Raw genomic sequence first — 25,092 nt, 5'->3', positions numbered from 1 at the left:
TGAAGTTCTATTGGTCCAATTGTTTCCCTATGCGTGCCCACCAAAAACAGGGTGTGGGTGGTCATCACGTGCACCAAACTCCACATGGCGGTTTGCCATGCAGAGCCACATGTAATATGTGCTATTCACGGCCTCCTCACCTCCTTGTCTCCTTGTGGGAATGAAGTAGCTATACATTGGCAACGATTTCAATTACTACAATTTAAGAATTGCGGCCTCCTCACATCGCTATGATGTGCATGCATCCGTCCATGTTCTTTTTATGTATTCGATGGCAAATTTTGTTAACAAAGTGGGATCATGCTAAGCCTAGTGTACATAAGATCAATGTAAGAACTACGGAGGCTCAAAGCATATAGTGAAATCCATGAGGAGAGAGACACCAAATAGGAAACACTCAATCTATTGCAATGTGTGCATAATCAACAATACATGATAGGCTTCTTATATATAGAGAGCCCTTTAAATAGTCAACACTTGTGGGATCCTCTAATCCACATCTCTCTTTGTGGATATCCTTGATCCACATCTCCACATCCTACGATGGCTACTTTAATTCTTTCCTATACCATACCTTAGCCTTTAATCTATGTGCTCATGGCACCATATCTAAACACGTCCCCTTGGTGTCATGATCCTTTGGCTACCGTAAGGTGGTCAGATGTGAGCTTACAATCCATCACCTCCCTTAGTGCATGCATTGCTAGTTAAGGTGGTCAAGTGTGGTTTTTACATGTCAATACCTCCCTTGGGTGCTTTCATAGCTACTCTCAGGTGGTCAGGCTTGATTTACAAATGTGTGGGCTAAAGGTGGCAAGGATGTTGCTTCTCAATGCATGCTGTCAATGGCGTTCTCTTCTTTGCTTGATGTAGCTTGATGCATGATGCTTTGTTCTTCCATGTGCCTTGATGCTTTATGTGTGGATGCCATGTTCTGTGCTATGGTCATCTCATGCACTTGTGCTTTTGGCATTCTTATGATAGCAATGTGTACATTCATGCTTTGATTTGTCATTTGTTGCAAAGGTCTTACCAATTGATTTCTTTCAATATTGGCAGTGTCTAATTGCTTGTAATGATTCTGATCCAACAAGCATGTAGAGCTCAAAAAGACGATCACTTTTTCTTTTTGGAGCGTGTGCAAATTCCTCCTGGATTGGAAGTTACGGCTTGTCGAAGTTTTGATTGAGAAATGGCCCTTGATGATGTGGCATAGGGATTCACATGCAGAATTCCATTCTGTGCTTATGAAGGGACTATGCTTAGGTGGCACTATGGTGATGTGGCAATATTTTGACCCAAATAGGTTAACCCAAGGTTAAGCAAACTTAACTATGGTCCACTCACTAAACCTAACCCCACTAACTTAACCACCCTTAACCATGGATTAGTGTGGGATGACTTGACTAGTCCTATCTACCATGTGTCACTTAATGGTGACTACCACATGGTAATTAAGTAGGGTGGCTAAGGTCTGAGACCTTAGGTTTGTCAAAGGCTTTCTGAAGCAGTGACAACAATGGCTTTGGTGAACACAATGAAGAAAATGAATGTGAAGGTGAAGAGGACAATGGTGTGCAGCCGCAGAGGAGCTATTGGTGTGTTCCTTGTTGATGGAGCTCTATTGGCACTGGAGGCATCGAAGGTGCAGAGGAGCCCGTCATGGCACATTGTTTACCGGGAGTCATCATCCAGGGGATCGTTGCAGAAGGTTGGAGGTGTGCGGCTCGCTGGATGGAGTTGCTACCATGATGGAGTACATAGGAGGCTGATTATTACTATTGTTGGAGCAGCCCATGGATCGAGCTACTGATGGAGCACAAGAGTTCGAGCCTTAGCATAGAGTGTGCGCTATCGCTTGTCTTGGACTATAGAAGGAGCGGTGCTGGCAAGAGAGCCCGTCGGTGTCACTAGAGTTTGATCAAGCAAGCTTTGATGATGGAGGGAATCCAAGTGTCGTGGTCGTGGGTGCCTCTACTTGTTTCTTGCTGAGTGTAGATGGAATCTTTGGGTGCTCATAACTATTGAATTGGCTTGTGTATTTCCATCGCACGTCAAAGCAATAGCCATGCCAACAAGTAAGGTAGGAGAAATTCACGAGGAGCCAAGCGATGAACCAACATACAACTGGAGAGCACAATCGAGAATTTCTTTCGTAAAGACCCTCTGCAATGAGCTCGTATGGTCATCGACAAGGAGAGGTTTGAACGAGCTGGTCACACTTCGATAGCAGATCCTCCAAGATGTGAGGGAGAACACACACAAGCAGCAGTTGATGAGAATACGCTTCCTGGGGTTAAGTTGTTTGTGCTCCTGTAGCTGGAACTCTTCATTCTAACAAGCATTAGTGACGAAGGTCCCTCGCCTTTGAGTTGCGTTGTATGCATTCGGCACTTCTTTGCAGCATTGTATGTCTGGGCTAGCTTGTATTGGTCTGTCTTTGCTTGTTTGAGTCGACAAAATGGAGGGATCCTTCTCACAAACCTAGATTTCTCAAGGAAGCAAGACCTCTCTCTCTCAAAGAATATCTCTTACCTCTCTCTCCCTACTCAAAATAGCTCTTACAAGTCTTTTACAACATAAATCTATTAAGAGAAAATGGACATAATCTTTCCCAGTAAATTGACTAAAAACTCTCTCACCAACCTAGGCTTAGCTAAAACCTATGCTCTGATACCATGTTATTAAAGTGGGATCATGCTAAGCCTAGTGTACATAAGATCAATGTAAGAACTACGGAGGCTCAAAGCATATAGTGAAATTCATGAGGAGAGAGACACCAAATAGGAAACACTCAAACGGCTTCTTATATAGAGAGAGCCCTTTAAATAGTCAACACTAGAGAAGCTCTGCTTGCTAATTGCTACTACGATATTTGCTATCACGACCATGGCTACCCCCGATCAAGACAATCAAATGTCAGGGGAGTCTATGGATACCAGTAATGGTCAATTCGAGAAACTCTTGTAGAGTTATTCATTTAGTTATTCGTGTTCTTCAATTCAGTTTCACAATTCCGATTTCTTCATTCGCTCGTTTCACAAACGTAACATTGTTGCACATATGATGAGCATTGCGGAGCCAAACCAAGTTGTCATGATGAAGCAACATCTCATCTTCAAGGTTTGTGAGTATAGAAGATGATTTCAAGAATGTTGTGGCATCTTGCAACACTTGTATGTATTTAATGTCTCTTTACATGCTAAAATAGTAGAGATCGCAAAAAAATGCAATTTACCAAAGATCATTGTCCGAAGAAAAAGAACAAACACTCGGATCTAGACTAGTGGCCAACGACAGAAGGTACCAACTTCTTCTCCCTCCTCACAATAGCTTTCCCCGCTTGGAATTCCCTCGTGCGCTCCTCTATGCATGGTCGACAGAGTGACTAATGTTATTTGTGCCTCCCTTCATGCGCTTCTCTCTCTTTCTTTGCTCGCATAGTCTCTTCTTGCTTCTCTCATTTCTTATCTAAACCTGCATCTGCTCGCATTTCCATGCTCATGTTCATAAATGACTTGCGGTACCCAGGTCCTATCATAGGAGAGGTGCAAGCTTTGGCAAAGAAAGTCTTTGTATCTGATTCTGGTGCCTACATGGTGAAAACGTCCTCACTGCTCCATGTGAAGTCTTGAATGTGCCTATTTTATTCAACCCACCAAAGGTAGTCACCAAAGATGGCAGTTTATTCAAAAATTCGCCTATCAAGAAGACCACCAAGAAGACGTTGAAGAGTCGCTTTCATGCAACAGCCGAGGAAGCATACACTAAAAGGTGAACGTTTGTCTGTTGTTTTCTTATTTCCTTTTGTGTTGTGATTGTTATACAAGTAAGCATTGACAAAGCATATGTTTCCCAGTCTAGAAAGAGCTAAGGAGAAAAGGTTGCATGATCCAAATGCATTGCAAAATACTTTGACATTGAACCCCCATTTGTCGAAGAGGACAACAAATTGAGCATTGTCACTGAATAGTTTCTTTTTAAAAAGCCTAGAATAAAAGTGGTCCCCTCTTGGACGTTGTTGTTCTTCTTTGGGCGTCTTATTTGTGAAGTTAAGGTTTTATGTTTTTGGGCTATGTTCATAAGGAAAAGGGACCTTGCTAGAAAATTTCTGTAAAAGGTTATCACGCAGAAGTAAACTCATGAAATAAAGCAAGAAAATGAAAGTTTTTAACCACACTTTGGTTTTTGTTTGTACATAAGAAGAGTCAAAACAACAATATCCAAACTCTCGGGAAAGAAGAAACAAATGAACGTTTCTAGCTGCACTTTACTTTTTTTTTGTGTATAAGGAGATTGAAAAATGCAATATTTTGTTTCAAAATGTGCAAGCCCAAACTCATGCTGCATAGTTACAAAAATGACAAGCACGAAATGAATTAATTGCATTTTGCTTTTGTCCTAAATCTTGAGCGAGGTTTTTTTTTAAAATGCCTTTGCAATTAGATTAGCGACCATCCTCGCTCCTACTTTGACTAAAGCTCATGCCCAAACATGCCTTCCAGCTAGCTCAAGCGTGCATTCGAGGGCCGACAAAGGCAAAGCAATTGCAACGTTTGACCTGCCCAACATTATAAACAACAAACTAGACAATGCCAAAGCAATGCTCATAACCAATGTAGTTTGTACACATCCCAACAACCTTCTAGTGCTGCCTATAAGTGCTTTAGGAGACTATATACTGTATCGCTTTGCATTTGAAGAAAAAGTTTTAGCAAAGTACAGCACTTTTAAAGCCAAATATGTCTCCTATCCTATCTTCATGTGGGTTGACCTAACAGACATAGAGTGCTATGAGATAATCACTCTTCACATGCCGCATGCCTATGTATCACAGCTATAAGAAGTCTTGCAAGTTGATGCCTTTTACAGAATCGAGGGCCCCACAATTGCAAAGAGAACCGCTGGTGAGGGTGGCACTTCCTATGTTTCACTACAAGTGGACACTACTACAACAACAATCAAGGGTGAGCCTTGCAAAGGTCAAATATCTTTCATACCAAAGAAAGCAATTCGTGTTTACATACCCTAGGTGAAAAACCAAGTTGAGATCACATGAGAGCTTCGTTTGTGGCTTTGATGGATACCATTGCTTTCGTAATTGTGAAGATAGACCTAGATGGTCCCCTCACTAATTAGATCATTATTGCAAATGGCCCAAACCCTGAAGATCGTGCCACGATAAGCTACAAGAAAAACTAGCTAGTTGCACTTGCAAGCAAAGATTGCACCTTTGCCGATACAACACTTGCTTGAACAGTTGAGGTTTTTCTCGAAGAGGCAACACACACTCACCCACCTGGTGCAAGAGTTCATAGATGAAGCGATATTCATGTATGTTGCCAAGAATATTTATTTATGCAGGCCAGTCATGCACTTGGTGTTGAGATATCGAGCTCCCACTCGTGATATGCCAGGGTGACCGTTGTGCATTTATGTCACCGACTTGTTAGCTGCAAATGCGGTTGGTACACCGCCCATGAATAATAGCTCGATGACAGCTATCCTTATGTACTCTAGTTTGTGGCTCAGTTAGTATGCCACCTTAGTTAGTTGATTTTGGTTTGAGACCCACATATAGGATTCTTCTATTTCTTTGTACTAGAGTTCTTTTGGCTTACACAACTAAGAAGAGGAAAACTATTTTTCAGCCTCCACCTTTGTGTGTATTCCCCATTGTGCATGTGAGAAAGCCACAAGTGAGACTCCTTCCTTCTCTCCCATTATATTCACATGGTATCAGAGCCTGGTTCATGGTAAGGAGCTCAAGAAAGCAAACCAAGTTCGCGGTGTCCTGGTAAGAGGACCAGTGTTGCTTTCCTTTTTCGAGTTTGGGAGCAAATCTCTGCAGGTAGCACAGCCGGAAAGTGCAAGAGTACATTGTCTCAGATTGAGACGCCCTTCGCGGTGTGGCGAGAGGGCATTATATGTTGCGAGATAGGGCAAAGCCCTTGGTGACTTTATTTTTCTGATTGGAGGCCATTTCGGGGCCCGTTTTGGAGGCGAAAGTTCTCCGCAAGTAATGAGAAAAAGGCCCTATTTTTGTTGTGCGACCACTGCTCTACAGGTCAGTGAAAAGTTGCCGCAGAAATTGCATCGTATGCCTATGCACAGAGATATTGGGAGTTACAGAATCATCCTTATTGCCTGTTCATGCAAAATTGTCACTAGGAAGTGACTGTGTAGTCAAATACCACTTTTGTCAGTTTTGCAGATTTGCCCTTGTGAGGTAGAAGCTGTGTTTTTTGCAGTGACAGAATATTTTGTAGTGTTTTGTAATGGCGTCTGATTCTCTTTCACAGATTGTCACTAAAAAGCTTGACAAGAACAAGCATGGAAGCTTGACATAATATTTTGTAGTGTTCTGTAATGGCGTCTGATTCTTTTTCACAGATTGTCACTAAAAAGCATGGAAGTTTATAATGATGAATTTCCTTATGGGAAAAGGCTATTGGGAGTTCATTACAGGAAATGAAGAAGAACCAGTTCTTCCTAATATTCCCAATCAACAGGAAATGTAGGAATTTAAAGGATGGCATGAGAGAGCCAGAAAAGTTATGTACTGGCTGTCTATCAGTATTTCAGATTCTATGATTGTGCATATTCAGGATGCAAGTACGCCAAAGGAGGCATGGGATACTTTGGCCAAAATGTACAGCACAAATACGCAAGCCACGAAAATGCAGCTCAAGCAAGAGTTGCACAATGTGTAGAGAGAAAATATGAGCATCAATGACTACCACATGAAGGTGAAGAAAATTGTAGATGCACTTGCTTCCATTGGGTCGCCAGTGGAAGATAATGATTTAATTTCTATGACCTTGAATGGTCTAGGAAAGGATTATGCACAGTTCCGGACATCCATTGCCGTCCGTGAAAAATTTCCTGATTTTGAGGAGTTGTTTGCTCTTCTAATTTCTGAAGAGCAGAGAAATGGTGGTGCATCTTCTTCAGGAGGAACTTCAAAAGAAACTGTCTTCTACTCAAATTTTGGAAGAGGTAGAGGTAGAGGTAGAGCAGGCCGATCTGGAGGCCATGGTAGAAATCAGAATATGCAACAAACTCAAGAAAACCAGTCCTATGGAGGAGGACGTGGTAAATCTAGAGGCAGGGGGAGCCAAAGAGGTTGTGGTGTATGGTAGAGAGGCCAAAATGCAAACAACAATGTTGAATGCTACTATTGTGGTAAAATGGGTCATATGGCTAAAGACTGCTACAAAAAGTAGAATGACATTATGAATGAAAAATTGCAGCAAGGCAATTATGCATCCTCTAGTAGACAGGGTGATGACAGAAATGAGCATTTATTTATGGTGCAGCACATGACCAATTCTGTGGCAAGTGCAAAAGAAAGCAATGATGTGTGGTATGTTGACTCAGGTGCTTCAAACCACATGACAGGTCATGCAGAATGGATGCAGGATGTAAGGAAAATGGAAAGACCAGGATTTGTGGAGACTGGTGATGATATTGCACACCCTATTGTGCAGATTGGTAAAATTCCTTTGTCTATACAGGATGGGAAAAAGAAATACCTGTCTCATGTATTTCATGTCCCGAATATCACCAAGAACCTGGTTTCTGTTGGTCAAATGGTTGAGCAGGGCTTGCAGGTCCGATTTAATCCTCATGGATACTTTGTTGAGGATATGAAAAATAACGGTCGCATGATAGCAAAAGGAAAGAAGAAGGGTAGGATGTTTACATTGGATGCGGACATGCCTGAATGTGTTCATGCTGTTGATCCTGAGTTTGTTTGCAGGTTGAAGAAAGCCTTGTATGGCTTGAAGCAAGCACCTAGAGCATGGTCTGACAAGATAGGACAGTATCTTGTCACTATTGGCTTTCAGATTTCCAATGCAGATTTCTCACTTTAAGTGAGAAAAATAGAGAAAGGTATTATGCTGCTTGTCATTTATGTTGATGATTTGATCATCACAGGTGATAGTGATGAAGATATCCTTCATGTGAAAATGCTATTGAAGCAAAAGTTTGAGATGAAGGATTTGGGAGAGCTGCATTATTTCTTGGGCATTGAGGTGATTAGATCACCAAGTGGGATACGGCTCTTGCAGAGGCAGTATGGATTGGACATGCTGTCCAAATATGGGATGACAGGCTGTAAGCCTATTTCAGTTCCTTTGGAGCAGAATGTGAAGCTGAGCGCAGATGCAAGTGAGCTTCTGGAAGACCCTACTATGTACAGACGCATAGTAGGAAGTTTGATTTATATGACTATTACCAGGCCAAATTCGAGCTATGTTGTTGGATTGGTAAGTCAATTTATGCAGGCTCCAAGGAAACTGCATTTGGATGCGGCTAGATGCATACTCAAGTATGTGAAGTCCACATTGCAGTATGGAGTTGCATGGATACACTGATGCTGATTGGGCTGGTAGTATTTTTGATAGACGATCTACCAGTGGGCAGTATGGAGTTGCATGGATACACTAATGATGATTGGACTGGTAGTATTTTTGATAGACGATCTATGTGTTCTCTTTTGGGAGTGCTGCAGTCACTTGGAGCAGCAAGAAACAGCCTATAGTTGCCTTGTCGAGCACAGAGGCTGAGTACAAGGGTGCAGCAATGGCTGCATGTGAGGTAGCTTGGTTGCATAAGCTACTTTATGATATGCATCAGTCTATAGGTGGGCCAGTTGTCATTTATTGTGACAACATGAGCAATATACACTTGGTAAATAACCCAGTCTATCATGCTAGAACAAAGCATATTGAGGTGCATTATCACTATGTGCGGGAGAAGGTTTTACCTGGTCTTATTGATCTAGTTTATGTCAGCATAGAGGATCAGGTAGCTGACATATTCACGAAGGCATTGGGCATAGAGAAGCTGCACAAGTTCAAAGACCTGCTTGGTGTGCAAGAATTGGGATTGAGCTCAAGGGGGAGTGTTGAGATATCGAGCTCCCCCACTCATGACATGCCAGGGTGACCGTTGCTGCAGATGCGGTTGGTACACCGCCCATGAATAATAGCTGGATGACAGCTATCCTTATGTACTCTAGTTCGTGGCTCAGTTAGTATGCCACCTTAGTTAGCTGAGTTTGGTTTGAGACCCACATATAGGATTCTTCTATTTCTTTGTACTAGAGTTCTTTTGGCTTACACAACTAAGAAGAGGAAAACTGTTTTTCAGCCTCCACATTTGTGTGTATTCCCCCATTGTGTATGTGAGAAAGCCGCAAGTGAGACTCCTTCCTTCTCTCCCATTATATTCACACTTGGCATATTTGATCTTGGCAGCTATCGTAGAAGGCAACCTGCGTCCATCATTGCTTCACAGTTTTACAAGCCAAGTCTCTCAACTTGGATATGGAAAAAAGATATGACACTAAACCAAAGCCTTAATAAGAATAGGAACAACTTTTTTTGATTTGCGCTATTTTGATGAACAAGTGGATGGAGTATTGCATTTTATCGGCGTGAATAGCCCACTTGTCGAGCACTAGTGAGGCACTTGCGGGGGCCCATGTGTCAACAAGGACCACATGTCAGCAAGGACCCTAGCCAGCCTTTTTGCTACAGCTCTGACAGTCCACAAACCATCCTACACGTTCCCTCCTTGAAAGGTTTTGTTGTCCATCATGACGGCTTGCAAGTTGCCATATAGATTGGCAATGCACATGTTGATGAAGTGCTCCAGCTGCATTGCCCTTTCATTGAGTTTCATTGTCTTGCAGCATTGTTGCGACAAGGAACATGCTGTTCGAGAGGAGGCCCTCAAGAGAGGTTACTGTGTGTAGTGCCGGCTTCGTGACTACATTTTCTACCAGCATTTGAAGTTCCAATTGTGTTTTTTTGCTGCATCTCTGCAAATGTATAGCACCCACCACCCCCAAAAAAAAACCCGAACTATTGCTTTTTTGTGCTCTTGTTGGCTTGTACATACAAAGCCTTCTCCTCCACTGAATATATTCCATCTCTTTGATAAACAAGTATTGCGCATGCTCTGCGTTGTAGTCAGAGGGGCCTAATTTTCCAACAGTAGCATCCTCTCAAGCATGGATATACATTCTACTTAGGGGGAAAAGGCTCTCTACAATGTTGTTAAACCTCCATGGATTCACGCAATAGAAGCCAAAAATAAATAAAGAACACCAGTGGAATACTCATTTGCTTTAAGGCCAAAAGTAGCTCCAACACAAGCAAATGGGGACACAAACTCAACTTGCAAAGTGGAAGCTGGGCTTGAACATAGAGTTCATGGAAAAGTACCCTGCAAACACTAATATCTTGACTAGCCTATTGCCATTCTACCCAATGTACGAGTACGAGGCTCTCTTGGACATCTTCGAGCACCATTGCTCACTTGGTCACCCCAGGGAAACAACAAGCCCTTCACACCTTAGCTTTAGTCCCACCATAGACCAAAGCATCAACAATTGTAGGGCAGAAATTGTGAAAGCACTACAAGACCACATCTACAACCTCTGCCACCATCAATGACTACTTGTGGGCATTTCATCAAATTTTTGGAGACTATTTCACTATGTTGGCATCCAACAGTGCACAACTCAATCAACATATGTTGGTAGGTGCAACATGAGCCACGTCTAAGCACACACTACTGTTAGATCAAACTACACTTCTAGCAACAATAACACCGCTATCCCCGAGCAGGGAGAAACGTGCATACAACATTTGGGTCGCAAAAGATGAGGCAAAGCTGGCAAAGATAGTGGCGGACAACTTCCAAAAGCCGGCAAAAGCAATTGCACTAATTTTCCAGACACATCAAGCTTCCACATAGTATAGCACAAAAGTGATTTGCAGCAAATTATATAGGATGTGGTCAACTACAAATCATTTGCCAAACTTGGCGGTGCAAAAAATAAAAAACGTCCACAAAGAAGCTAGCCAACAAACCACCAGCATGCCAACAGTGCCGACGTTCCCATGAAAATGCAACTGGAAAGAAGACCAACCAGCAACAGGTGGCAACATCACCAAAGTACAACAACTTTATTACCATAAAATATCGAATACACCAAGCTTTTCATGTTGTTGTGGATGCTTGACATTCATATAGAAGCTGAGACCAGCTACCACTAGTGCCACCGAGTTCATGGGTTCCCATGGCTTGTGGCCACAATGCACAACATCTTCTACCGAATCCCTTTACTCGCTCTGTCGTAGGCAAATCAAGAAAAGCATGCTCCCCACTTTCTCAAGCGCGAGGATGGCATTCTCCAAAAATACAAATTACACATCCAATTTGAACAAAGTCGAGGAGCTCCTGGTCTTCATTAGAATACCAATTGCACAAATTCAAGAATTGAATTAAGAAGGCTAGCTGGGCACCTCCACGATAGCATAGTGAATGTTTTCGCTGATGCTGACAAAGCTCAAAAGGTGCTGCCCCGATTCATTGATGATAGCGCATCCATGGTGGTTGCGATCAAACGGCGGTTGCAGTACAATCACAACTACAATTTAGGCCTGGTCCACCCTACCAAGACAATGCGTGCGTTGGAGGAGTTGTTACAAAGCCCCTTGTGCATGGAGAATAATGTCAAAATTAATGACCTTTGGCTAGAACATATGCGAAACATCCAAGAAAACAATGACATCGACGATAGGAAGCCCACGATGGGGCAAGATGACAAGGATGAGGCTGACATTGAAATGGACACATTCATGCATGGAATATACACATCGCAAAAAGTAGTAGACTTTCACAACAAAACTATTGTCATAGCCCCATCAAAGGGTTTCAAACCTCTTAGACTTTTCTTTTACAATCACTGTGAAGAGCTTGTGTTCCCCACACTGTTCTATGGGCAAAGGCGTGCTTACGACACCACCACAACAATGACTTGCCAAGACATTGCAAAGTGGGAGCTTAAACATATGGACCGACGGTTTGTATTTTGCATAGAGAATCATTTTTTCAAAACCATGAAAATCCTCATTCCACAAGTCTTGTCTGCGTGCGCAAAGCACAACTGCAAGGAATAAAACTTCAAGCGAGAATGGCATTGCTAGACACAAACATTGAATAGCTACTTCAATCCAATATAGGATACAAAGATTTCAAATGCCTACGGACCTCTACTGACTACAAGCACAAACTCAAATAAAATGTGTTTACGATGTTGCACCAACTAGGGCCTCCAAGCTTTTTTGTGACTTTTTCCACAGCCAAGAAACGCTGGGGCCCATTGACTGCATGCATAGAATCCTTGAGTGACAAAAGGGAAGGCTAGAAAGTCCAGCACGGTCCTGCAAAGCTCCAACACATGATCAAGTCCAACCCCGTAAGCACAGCTTGGTACTACGCCAACAGGTTCCAAGCATTGAAAACATTTCTTTGATAGGACGACACCATTTTGGGCCCACTGAGTGACTTCTTCTTCATGAAAGAGTTTCAGAACAGAGGCAATTAGCACGATCATGGGTTGCTATGGATCAAAAATGCCCCAATTTTAGGGCAAATTGACAACGAGGAGATTGAGGCATTTTTTGACAAATATATCACAACAAAGTTTGAAGTTTTCTGACCTGTTGAAAGACATCCAAACTCATAAACATAGGTAAACATGCACAAAGAAGAATCGAGGCTACAGGTTCAGCTTCCCTTGCCCACCCATGGGACACACACGCATTCTACACCCTCTATAAGACAAGCTACAGTGAAGAGAAACAGGGAACAATGGAAAACAATATCGAATATGCTTTTGCACGAACACATAATGTCTCTAGATTTCCAAATATTCCTTGCCAAAACAAGAATGCAAGAAGAGGAATACATACTAGTGCTATGCTCCAGCATTCAACAACCTACAATCTTCTTGAGAAGACAAATGAGGGACATATACACCAACAATTTCAAATAGAAGATGACAGAACTATGGGGGACAAACACTGGCATCCAGTTTGTTCTAAACCCTCATGGTGTAGCCTTGCTATACTTTGTACATGACTAAAATCAACAAGGACACACATGACACAGTAAAAGCAGCAATCACAAAAAGTATCCACAACAAGAGTTTAGCCAACGAAAGAATTTGCAACGTCAGTAATGCAATACTGCACACTCAACACATAAGTGCACAACACGAAAAATACCTTTGCCTGGCCCTACCTCTTTTTGCCATCACGAGGGAGTTTTTGTACATAAACACAAGCAGTCCAAATGACCGTACATTGCTCCTAAAAAGGAGGGCCGTCCTTCAAAGATGGACCCATCAAGCATAGACTTTTTTTCCCCTATATAATCTCAAACTACACGTGACGGGGGCCAAGCCTGAGTGGCACATGCCTGACATCTTTCGCAAACAAATTCACAATTAAACAAGGGGTCCCAAGGGCTAGAAAGTGCCCAAGAATAATACGCTACAATAACTACATCAAACACAACAAATTGGAAGACCACTATGGGGAGCAATGCTTGTTGTATTTGCCTTTCTCCACTACTGAGCATTCCCTAGACGAAAAATTCAAAACCTGGCACAACATGTACACAGCAAACATGGTGGCAATAACTTCCAATGAGGCAAAGTTCAACAAAATCAACTCTTGCACAGAAGCTCCATCATGTGACAGATCGAGCACAAAAACCTCAGCGAGCCAATCAAGTAGTACGAGAAAAAACATCGGGAAATTTGACATTCGGATTGAAATCCAAGAAGACACAAACAAGAAACAAGGACTCTGCAACACACAATGCCCTCATCTCATCGTGCCAAACAAGTTGTAGATGGTACACCAAACAAACCCCAACTAACGAGCCATACTAGATGACATCCTCCTTCAAAAAAAGGGTGAGGTCCCAGGACAAAATCAGGCTATTCCTGTCAGGCAACATAGGCTCAGAAAAAACGTTTGCTTTGATGGTCATTGTCCAAGCTCTACGTTGGATATACAACCATAAACAAATAGCAAACCCCAAGTTACCTAGGGCCCTCCTTCTAGCTTACACAGGAAAAGCCGCAAGCGGCATCGACGAAAACACAATCCATGCGGCCTTACATCTACCTTTGCTAACAAGTGCGTACATGAGTCTGGGTGCGGACAAGCTACAAACCCTTTCCTCTCTAAACAAAAACGTGGATCTTGTGGTGATTGATAAAATCTGACTGGTAGGGCTAAACACATTTATAGTAGCCGACATGCACATGTGTGAGTTGAAGCATAACCACAACGAGCCATTTGGCGGAGTTGACATATTATTCTCCAGTGATCTCTACCAGGCAAGCCCAGTGAAGGATGCTTGGATATTCTCGTAACAATCAAAAGGGACATCAGCGATGGGCTCTTCCTAGGCAACACAAATCCATTTCTACACACTACACCGCCCCCCCATGAGACAAAAACAAGGACCATTCTTCGATTTGCTAAACAAGATTTGCATTGGTGAACGGACAGACAAGGACATTGAAATATTGAACGACACTTACGCAAGACCAGCCCTTGAGAAACACAAAGTCCCGCACCTATTTTACACAAAGGCAGCCAAAGACAACCACAACAACTACATTTTCCAAACACTATAAACAAAACCCAAAATCTTGGATGCCATTGATCACAAACATAGAACATGCAGTAAAAAATAAACATCCCCACAGACCCAAAAACAATAGTAGAACTACATACGCTAAAACTCAAGAAGGGGATAATTGTCAAAATATGTTTCAAAAATCTGGACATCAGTGACGGCATAGTCAATTGAGTGGAGGGAACATACAAAGGGTCACACGACAACCACAACACAACATTATGGGTTGAATTTCCAAACACAAAAATGGGAGAAAGAACACGTGTACAAAACAAGAACAAATACAACGAGCAGACGATGCCTCAATGGACACCAATAGCAAAAACAACAAGGGAGTTCCAAATAGGGAACAACCATCTTAACAACGGGACTAGGACAGAGTTCTCGGTCCAGCCAGTGGCAGCGGCAGTAAGAACAATCCACCGAGCATAGGGCCTCACAATGGACTCCCTTGCATTTGACTTCACAAACATCAAAGCACATGGTCTACTATACACGGTGCTATCATGAGGGTGAGACCCACAGATACTATATTTATTGCACAAAATTGAATCAAAACACGTGAAGGTGGACAAGACACTTCTCCAAGAAATTGAACGTCTGCAAACAGAGCGGCCGCGGCCTTTCAAAAAACAAACCCTCACAAAAACAAATCACACTAACAGAACAATGCAAAGTTTGAACACTAGGTCTTTCTAATGCCACAAAGAAGACATATTACAATCCCAAGCCATCACAGACGCAACTATACTATGCCTCCAAGAGACACACACATACAACATTAGCAACATAAGCTTGCCAAGATTTTGCCACATCCCAATGACCCAAGGATTAGGCCTAGCCATATACTTCAAGCATGACATTGGCATCACACATTCCAAAAACATTTACAAGGATGGGTGCGGTCGCCTCTTCACATTGCTAGAAATGCCCACAGACGAATAGCTAGCCGTTATAAATGTCTACAAACCACCAAGAGGGAAAATATGCACGCTCATACACATCCTACAAGAACTACAAACCAATGTTCAAACAAATAAAAAACCATACATTGTAGGAGACTTCAACATTGACTACGCAACAAACAATGCACAAGAGCACAACCTCCTCCAATACATGAAGGCCAACAACATGGAACAACTCATTAGAGCACCCACGACAATATATGGAAGTACTATTGACCACATATGGGAAAACTCACTAACAAGAAACACATCACACATAACATATTTTGTGTACTATTCGGACCACTCTCTCGTCTTCTCATCCTTATCTTGAGCGTTAAAAAAACAAGCAAGGCTCTAATCTAACCAAAATTTGAGGCTACCAAATATATTTTTTTTAAAGTCAATCCAATTGATCTATGTTCACCTTGTTTTATTCCGTCACTCTACAAAAATTTAGAGTCTCGTACAATGCATTGTCGTAGATTTTCATGGCATTGGGTGACCCAAAGTGAATCACACCCATCTCTAGCGATCCTTTTTTTCATCCCTTGTCCTCATGGTATCCATCCTTATGCCTTCGCATTTTCCATCTATGCTATTTCTAGTGCATGGGTCGATTGGAAGAAGATTCCTCTTGCTCACTTTTGTGGGCAGATCTTCTAGGTTGGTGTTCCTTCCTCTGCCTGTACATCATTGCTTTGTCTATGGCATTTATAATTCCATCACTCTGCCAAATTTAGAGTCTGGTACAATGCATTTTCATGGATTTTCATGGCATTGGGTGACCCAAAGTGAATCACACCCATGCAATTTTTGATCCTCAAGCAATGAGTTTTGGCAAGGCTATGAGAGGGTTTTCACTTCTAGAACTGCCAAAAAAGTTTGAAACTAGATCATGGGGAATAAAGGATATGTAGGGGTATCGTCAGGTTGATTCGATGGAGCACAATCTCTGGGATCACGACCGTGATGCTCATACCAAACTCGACTAGCCTTCCTGAGCGATGGGTTGGAGCCTCCACAAATGATCATCAATGATTTCTACTCGTATTTCTATTTTGGTCCTGACATAAAGAAGAAACTTTCTCAGAGGTTTGCTTTATAGAGACTATCTATGCGGCTCCCCCCATACAACTTGTAGATCTGTGTTTAAACTCTCACTCTCAAAGATTGAGAGTATACATTATTACGTTTTACAAAATGTTCTCTCAAATGCAAAGGTAAAACTACAGTCTATGTACATGCTTTTGCAAGGTCATCTTGCTCTAGCTGCAGCCACCATCGTGAAGGAGATGCTCGAAGATGATTGTCAATTCCCAAGTCTGTTTCTGCCTCTCCTGCACCAACAAACGAGATAAAAGTGTACATTCAAAGTTGTGGAAGCATGGTCTTTATAAATGACCCAGGACATAAAGTTCATTAAGCATCAAGGCCTTGATAGGTTTACACAGTTGAGTGGTTAAACAAACCTCACCCTTGATGCAATGGAAGTATAAAACTATCAGCACGGACAAAGGACTAATAGGGATGAGGATAGGCAACCATGGTTCCATGTGATGGTAGAACCTCACGGCCACGTACAGGACAAAAGCTCTTTGGGCCTTTTTGTGGGTGAGGACCCAAGGAACAAGAGGAGAAAGAGGATTTACTTTCCCTTCCAATGCAGATCCTGTCTCTAGGAGAAGAAAGATCCTAGTGGATGCAAAACAACAAAATTGGAGGAGCCATGTTGCTTCTACCTTATCCTACAACCTTGGAGCAATGGGATAGTATAATCAACATCGTGAAATGTGCTATCATTTTCACAGGACTTGCAACAACGATGTGGCAAGTGGGTCCCACAATTAGAGTTGTAGATATTGGAGTCAATGAGAATGCTTCACTCTTTCAGCATGCTCTTCCTGGTGTAAAAAAGGCCAAAGGTAAGATTTTGAATAATCCTATTCTAAATCTATAGATTATCATGTGAGGTGCTTGATAGAGAGCACATTTAAATATCATATGTCTAATGCAAGAACTTTGTGTAGTAATCTGTGTACATTGTATAGAGAAAATAAGCTCTAATGCTTGATGGTAACAATAGATGAGTTTATTTGTTCTATGGAGAGTATAGCAAGGTTGTGATTAAAGGTAGAACTACTACAGGTGAGCAACGAGTTTACAAGGATTCACACACACTTAGTCTCCATGCCTACAGGACCTTTTACCATATCTTTCTAGCTGCCTAGCCATGTAGAGCCTTGTCAATCTGTGGCACTTTTGAATCCAATGTTATTTTTGAAGCAATTGTAATGAACCCAAGGAAGAACAAATCCCTTGGTCATCTTACAATTTTTGGAGAGTAAGCATGTTGGTTATGTGCTAGATGCTAAGTGTTATGTGCCACGTGCTATGTGCCAAATTCAAATTGATATGTGCTATATAAAAATTGCTATGTGCTAAATGCAAATCGATATGAACCCAAGTAAGGGCACATTCCTTAGTCTTATAATTTTTGGAGACGAATTGTGCCAACTCTTCCCCCACACAAATGTGTGGTTATGTTCTAAATGCAATGTATTGTAAGCCAAATGCAAAATCATGTGTGCCAAATTCAAATTGCTATATGCAAAATCCAAATTGCTTTGTGCTAAATGCAAAGTTTTAAGAATCCAACGTAGAGCAAATTGCTTGGTCTTAAAATTTTACATTCGTTATGTGCTAAATGCAAAGTGTTACATGACAAATGCAAAGTGTTATGTTCTAAATTGAAAGTGCTATGTGATATATGCAAATGATATGTGCTAAACACAAATTGATATAAGTCCAAGGAAGGGCACGTTCCTTAGTCTTATAATTTTTGGAGAGAGAGCGTGTCAACTCTCCCCCCACACAAATGTGTGGTTCTGTGCTAAATGCAATGTACTATAAACAAGCGAGTACAAGTAATTGTGAGCATTGCCTTTACTAGAGGAGGATAGAAAAGCTGAAAAGCTTGGTCAGGGCACAAGGAACAAAAGACTCCTTGTAGAGGAGCAACAGGAAGCAGTTGTTGCAGATCCACGCATTCGATCATTGCCATCATAGCAAAGAAAACAAGCTGTGATGTCATGATTGGTGGTAGCATTTGAGGAAGCAACATCAGGCCATTCAGGTAAATACCATTCTTGAGTCTTCACAAGCTTTAGCCTGCACTCTAAAGTTCATAAAGTGACAACCCTACCAACACCTTGTATTTTTGTGCCAAAACATCACCACTATTGCAATGACTTTTGCACTTAGGCTGTCTCTCCTTTTCTTGCATTCTGTTGAAGCCCATAGACTACTCAAATCGAGATGATCAGGCATTACTTCCACTCTTTGTGCATCTCTCGAGAGTTTCTGCAAATAACAAGGACATCTATAGAAAGCAGCCGGGATACAAGATGTTTGACGAGCACATCATACACATGCTTGATACAACGCAGGTCAGTGGTTGCCTAAACCATCCCAGTGGTTGCGTGTGATTGAGCTCTGGGATAGTTAACTTGTTTCATTTCTTGATACAACGCAGGTAAGTGGTTGCCTAAACTAGCCTGGTGGTTGTTTGTGATTGAGATTTGGTTTACTAGGCTGGCCTAGACTTAATGTGATTGTCCTAAACCAGCCCGGTGGTTTGAATATGATGCAACCGTGTGGCTGGTGCAGCTCAAACACCAGAACCAAGCTAGCTTAGAGTTAATGTGATTGTACTAAACCAGCTCGGTGGCTAGAACATCATGCAATAGTGGTTGGGTCAGCTCAAACACCAGTTATGTGATTGTCCTAAACCAGCGCGGTGGTTGGAATATCATGCAACCATGTGGCTGGTTCAGCTCAAACACCAGAGCCAGGCTGGCTTGGACTTAATGTGATTTTCCTAAACTAGCTCGGTGGTTGGAACATCATACAATCATGATTGGGTCAGCTCAAACACCAGTTAAGGCTAGAGGAGGTAGGCACTGGCCAGAGGAGGTAGGCACTAGCAACAAAATGCATTTTTGTTGGTTTAGGATTACTTGCAACCCCCACAAAATATAACCTTTAGTAAATCCCAAGCAACCATCATGCTTGTTTTAGTAAATCCCAATCAATAAATCCCAAACAAGGGAACCGCCTACACTAGGCTAGGCTACCAGCAAAATTGGGTGTATGTGCCACCTCTCCTCCCCCCTCATCTCATTGAATTATCATGATCTTGGCTCCGATGACCGAGAAATTCTTCCATGGCAACCATCTAATTGCACGTCATGGGCTATTCAATGATGGATATGACCGCCTATGCTAGGCTGGGCTACCAGCAAAGCTGGGTGTATGAGCCACCACTCCTCCCCCCTCATCCTATTGAATTATCATGATCTTGGCTCTGATGACCAAGAAAATCTAGCTGATGTAGATGACTGCCTATGCTAGGCTAGGCTTCCAGCAAAATCTAGCTGTTGGATTGTGTGGTCTTAGCAGTGATAGGCACCCAGAGTTGCACAATTGACACAAGATCTTGGCTCCGATGACCAATAAATTCTAGCATGGCAACCATCTAATCGCACGTCATGGCTAGACGATGATGTAGATGATTGCCTATGCTAGGCTGGGCTACCAGCAAAGTCTAGTTGGTGGATTGTGTGCTCTTAGCAGCAATAGGCACCCAGAGTCACACAATTGACACAAGAAACAAAGGGGGAAAGAGTGGGAGGGCGGCAAGTCTAGCTATACAAAGGCCTTAAGAGTAGAGAAACAATTCACTGCACCTAGGAAAATTTCTCTCATGCCCCCTTCCATGCTCTCTCCAAGCCCCCTTCTACCCTTATGATGAATCTTCTGCTGCAACCTCAATGCCCCTTCATAATGCTGCCCACATCATGGGATCCACTTCCATGACCATGGGAGTTGTAGGATGGGGAGCCAAAGGAAACGGGTCATCGTTGTTCCATCAGGCACTGGTAGAGAACTCAACTTGGTGAGGAGACTCTCATAATTGAGCACAACCTTCGGTACTGGGGAAGGAGAACTCAACTTGGTGATAAGATGTAACACACTGAGAGCATGTGTTAGTGTGCTAGAGTTCACTACCAGATTGAGTTCCTTGTCCACTATCGAATCTTGTGCTCGATTGAGCTCACCGCCAAGTTGAGTTCTCTCTACCAGTGCCTTGAAAGAAGTTGCTATGACGAAGGCAATTCCTTGAAAGACTTGAAAGAAAAACCTCGTGACCAACCATGTTGCAGGATGGGGAGCCAAGGGAAACAGGTTGTCGTTGTTCCATGAGGCATTGGGAGAGAACTCAACTTGGCATTGAGCCTCTCGTAATTGCACAAAACCTTCCGCACCGAGGAAGGAACTCAACTTGGTCATCAGCTCTAATGCACTGAGAGCATGCGTCAGTGTGTTGGAGCTCAACACCAAATTGAGTTCCCTATCCACTGTTGAATGTTGTGCTCGATTGAGCTCACCTCCAAGTTGAGTTGCCTTTTCCAGTGCCTTAACTTTTGAAGTTGCTATGAAAAAGGTTATTTCAATTATGAGGTGCTCGTATTGTCCCCTTCTTACGAGGAGTATCAAGTCAAATTTGTAAGAAATTCCTACCTACGATAGCACTACGAGGTGCTCGTATTGTCCCCTAGATACAAGGCACCAGGTCAAAAGTGTAAGAAAGTGCTAACAAGGGCAAAAAGTGACACCTAGTCCTACCACAGTGGTGGTGTTGACAAGTGCTTAAAGAAGTGTCACAAAAACAAATGCTAGCATCTTTGTATGTAATCTGTTTTGTTAAATGTTTGCTTCGGATGTTATTTATTTTGTTTCAATTTTGATGTAATACTATTATCGCAAAAACTCTCTGATGTAATTTCTTAATGTAATTTCTTTTGTTTCAATTTCAATGTAGTACCATTATCGCTAAAACTATTGTTGGCTATTACTTCGGTAATGAAAGTGGCTCTAATGAAGAACAAATGGCATATTTTTGCCTCGTTTACATTTTACTACAACCATAGGGATTGTTGCATAAGAAATTGTTGAAAAAACTGTTCTTACTATAGTGAAAATGGTTCCAATAACTAGCGCGGTGCCTTAGAACTATGATAACTCGAATAACCAGCATGGTGGTTGCAAGGAAACTATACTAAATTGTAAATGCTACATTTTCCTTGCCTTGGAACTAAAATAGCTCCAAGAACGTGTGCGGTGGTTGAGAAATTGTTGCACAAGGAGTAAAATGACTAAAATAGCTTTGACATCTAGCGTGGTGGTTGCAGATATGGACCTTGAAGGGTCCCGTTAGAGATTTACATGCCACGGTGGTCTGCCATGGTGGTTTTGATGCCAATGTGGTGGTCTCTCCATGCCAACATCATTGCTTGAACCAACACAGTGGTCAGCACAGCAAAAGATTGTGTTGCACAATGATAGATGGTGAAGCTACGTAATGACAGGTGGCAAGGCAAAAGTTTTGTGCTGTTGTCAGGCCAACGTGGTTGTGCTCGAACCAACATGGTGGTCAGCACACCAAAATATTGTGCTACATAATGACAAATGGCAAAGTTGCACAAGCAAACATGGCAAGGCAAAGGCTGCGTGATGTAGTCAGGAGCAACAGTCTCTGTGCTCATGAGTAAATGCATATAGTGCCATGTGTCAAGCTCTGCGCTATTGACCATGATAAGATTGCATCTCATTATTACGCCAGTGCATGTTCATGACGTCAAGAAAATTTTCGGTGAGAGCGCGGGTCTGCCCAAAATTCAAATATTCACCCAAAAGCGCATCGCGTTGCAGCCCCAAAGTTGCAGCCCCAAAAATAGTTCCATGATTGGCTATACCCAAGAAAACGTTGACCCTAGACCAATACAATGCAAGAAGAGCCTAGATCCTTGGAGGAATCTTTGGAACTCCAATAGTTAAACAAGAAAATGATGAAGAAACAGAAGGATCCTGACAGTGCAAATGTGTACAAATGCAATTGTTAAAGCAAAAAAGTTGTATTTTTTAAGTCATATGATTTTTTAGCTCACTAATGTGGCTCCATTTGTTTGAAGGTCTATAGTAGGAGAAAGTAAAGGGGACACAAAAAAGAGAGGAGAGATCAAAAGATGCAAAACAAGACCTTATCTTGACTAAGCAAACTAGGACTACGACACCATCCCTTACTCATGCATACATTCCTAAGCCACGTTCTTGCAAAAGTTTATAAAATTGCAATCAATCAACTACAAATTGTACTAGAAAGAAGTCAAGCGATACAATCCCATCATATTTTTTATTGTTTAAATTTAAAAGATGCCTAGTGCATGCCTATCTTTCTTGGATGAGTACACTCAAGGTACATTGCTCTATTAATACAAGCACTTTCACTTTTTGATGATATTAAACTAGAGCAAAATACTAATATAATACACATAATGTTGAGAAAAGCTGCCCAACTATCCATTTGGTAGGCAAACAGAGCTAAGAAAACATCCACACTTTGTTCACTTGGCATACAAGCTCTAAAGTTTCAATCTTAAATGTGCCATAAAATTTGGACCTTTTGGGATCCATTTACTTGACTATAGAGGTAGCATAGTCGTTTGGGCTGAAGTGTAACTCTAACCTCAAGGATTTTAAGGGGGGTTGAACTTGATGGAGCATTTGGATGACCCTAAGATCTCACCACATAAGTACATTACATTGTATAAGGGGTTGGTTGGTTGTACTCTCCCTTCAACGAATGTTTTAATATTGTGAGATGCAATAGGGTAACGAAGCCAAATATTGAGTAGGTGCTAGAACAAATGCATATATCCCCTTGCCCAAGTTTCGATGTTTATGTCTTCTTTTTATTTTAATTTATTAATTTATCTCTTGAAACAGTAATGAGATTTGTAAGGTAAGGGACTTTGAAGATCACATAGACTTTTCTAAAAATTTCTCATAATTTCATTAAAATGTAGCTTGCAATGAAAATAACCATAGATTCCATAGCTTGGTCCCATCTTCCTATAACTCATTAAGAGAATACGTCATGTATATACATGTTTCACATGAAATGTGTAAGGAGGCCTTAGTAAGAGGTTGTTGGTTCACCATTAATGTTGAATAAGCATTGTACAAAGGAATGTATGCAAGACATTCTCTCTAGGGAAGGTTTAGTAAGAGGTTATTGCGTTCACCATTAAAGTTCGAATGAGCTTTGTACCAAGTGCTTTGTAATAATAAACCTTGTTTGTGTCCATGTACAATTCTGAGCCCTTAGCCTAGGATGACATCATTGTTCTCCCTTTATGTTTCGCTCTCTATAAGAAATATAACAAAGAAGTAATACAAGGAGGGTGAGAGTAGGTGCTCCAAAGTGGTTGGGATGAGGGCAACTAGAACGTGGAGTCCGGGTTTCGTAAGATTATGTTGGTTTCATTGTTAAAGTTGGCATGTAAGCAGCACTTTGATGTGGCTCCTCTAAACCTTGCATCCCATATATACATTGTGTGCACCATAATAGCATTGTTCGTCCATGGAGATCTCTTGCCTCCTCAAGCTAGCCTTGTCCTTCACCCTCTGGCCTTCACCCTTATCCTACATTCCTCCAATTATATGCACGTCTCTGCAGACATTTTGTGCTAAGATGTCACCACTAATCTTGCCCCCTACTCGTTCTACTTCGAGGGCACCATTTCTTCTCCTCCTTCCAGCTGCTGCTGCTCCGGTGTTCAAAACCTCTACACCCTCACAAGCACCACCCTAGAGCGGCAGGCCGTTTCCAAGTGCTTGAAAATTTACATGCAAACCTTCAATCCCAACACCACTGCTATCTCTAGCCTTCCCACCCAATGTAACGTGAACCTTGGCTATCCGATCAGTGTCAATATCAACTGCTCTAAGTAAGTCAAACTGATCCCTTGAGTAATGGATAGCATCTAGTGCTAAGTGACCTTCCACTTGTCCTATATCGATAGTGGGGTGTTCTACAGCTGTCAATGTATGCCTAGCGCTTTGTGTATGAATTTGTGCTGCTCTTCCCCACTGACCTCATAATATTACATTTAAATTTCAAACCCCATCTTGTTGTAGATGTTTCATTACCAATTGAGATCATTACCTTCCTCATGTTTTCAGGACACAATAAACATCTGGAGTACGTAGCGACAAATAAATGTTTACAGCCATCATCGTCATCGAAGTCCCAGTGCAATGAATAAGAGACTACCTATGAATTCATTATAAGAGTATACGCAATTGCATTATTATGTAACCAACGTGGTTCTAAGATACGTGATGAACGGTGAGATGGACGTTTTTACAAGCATCTACCTAACCTGATAGTAATGTTGGGATATCTCAAGGTGTATGCCTCAGGCACACCTTATGTTTCTATGTGTGAGTGCTAGAGGCACAGTTAGGTGCCCACAAGCACAGTTAGGTGGTGGAAAAGCCACATAGGATGATTGAGTGAATCTAGGAGCAGATTGAGGAGATGATTGTGGAGCTTTGAGGTCATCAGTGATGTCAGTGACCTTGTATGAGGTGCCTACTTAAGGACCTCTTTCTTCTTCATTCTATAAGCAAGTATTCTGAATTTGTGTCAACTCTACTCTTTCCTTTCAGTATTCCAACATGGTATCAGAGCCCTTTGATCCCCCTTGAGCCCATTTCTGCC

The 25,092-nt window shown here is 41.9% G+C and overlaps 2 pseudogenes; both read left to right on the top strand.

The window, feature by feature from the left end:
• Positions 1 to 16,436: 16,436 nt before the first annotated feature.
• On the top strand, positions 16,437 to 17,812 carry LOC147879324 (increased DNA methylation 3-like; annotated as a pseudogene).
• A 6,028-nt stretch (positions 17,813 to 23,840) lies between these two features.
• LOC147879323 (non-specific lipid-transfer protein 3 pseudogene) lies at positions 23,841 to 24,320 on the top strand (annotated as a pseudogene).
• The last annotated feature ends 772 nt before the right edge of the window (positions 24,321 to 25,092 follow it).

This window comes from Dipteris shenzhenensis, unplaced genomic scaffold, assembly GCF_047967505.1.
Source record: "Dipteris shenzhenensis isolate YYH24624 ecotype China unplaced genomic scaffold, Dip_SZ_1.0 scaf0047, whole genome shotgun sequence".
In the NCBI taxonomy this organism is placed as follows: Eukaryota; Viridiplantae; Streptophyta; class Polypodiopsida; order Gleicheniales; family Dipteridaceae; genus Dipteris; species Dipteris shenzhenensis.
The sequence above is the reverse complement of the archived record's forward strand: the minus strand, read 5'-3'. Positions and strand labels throughout refer to the sequence as shown.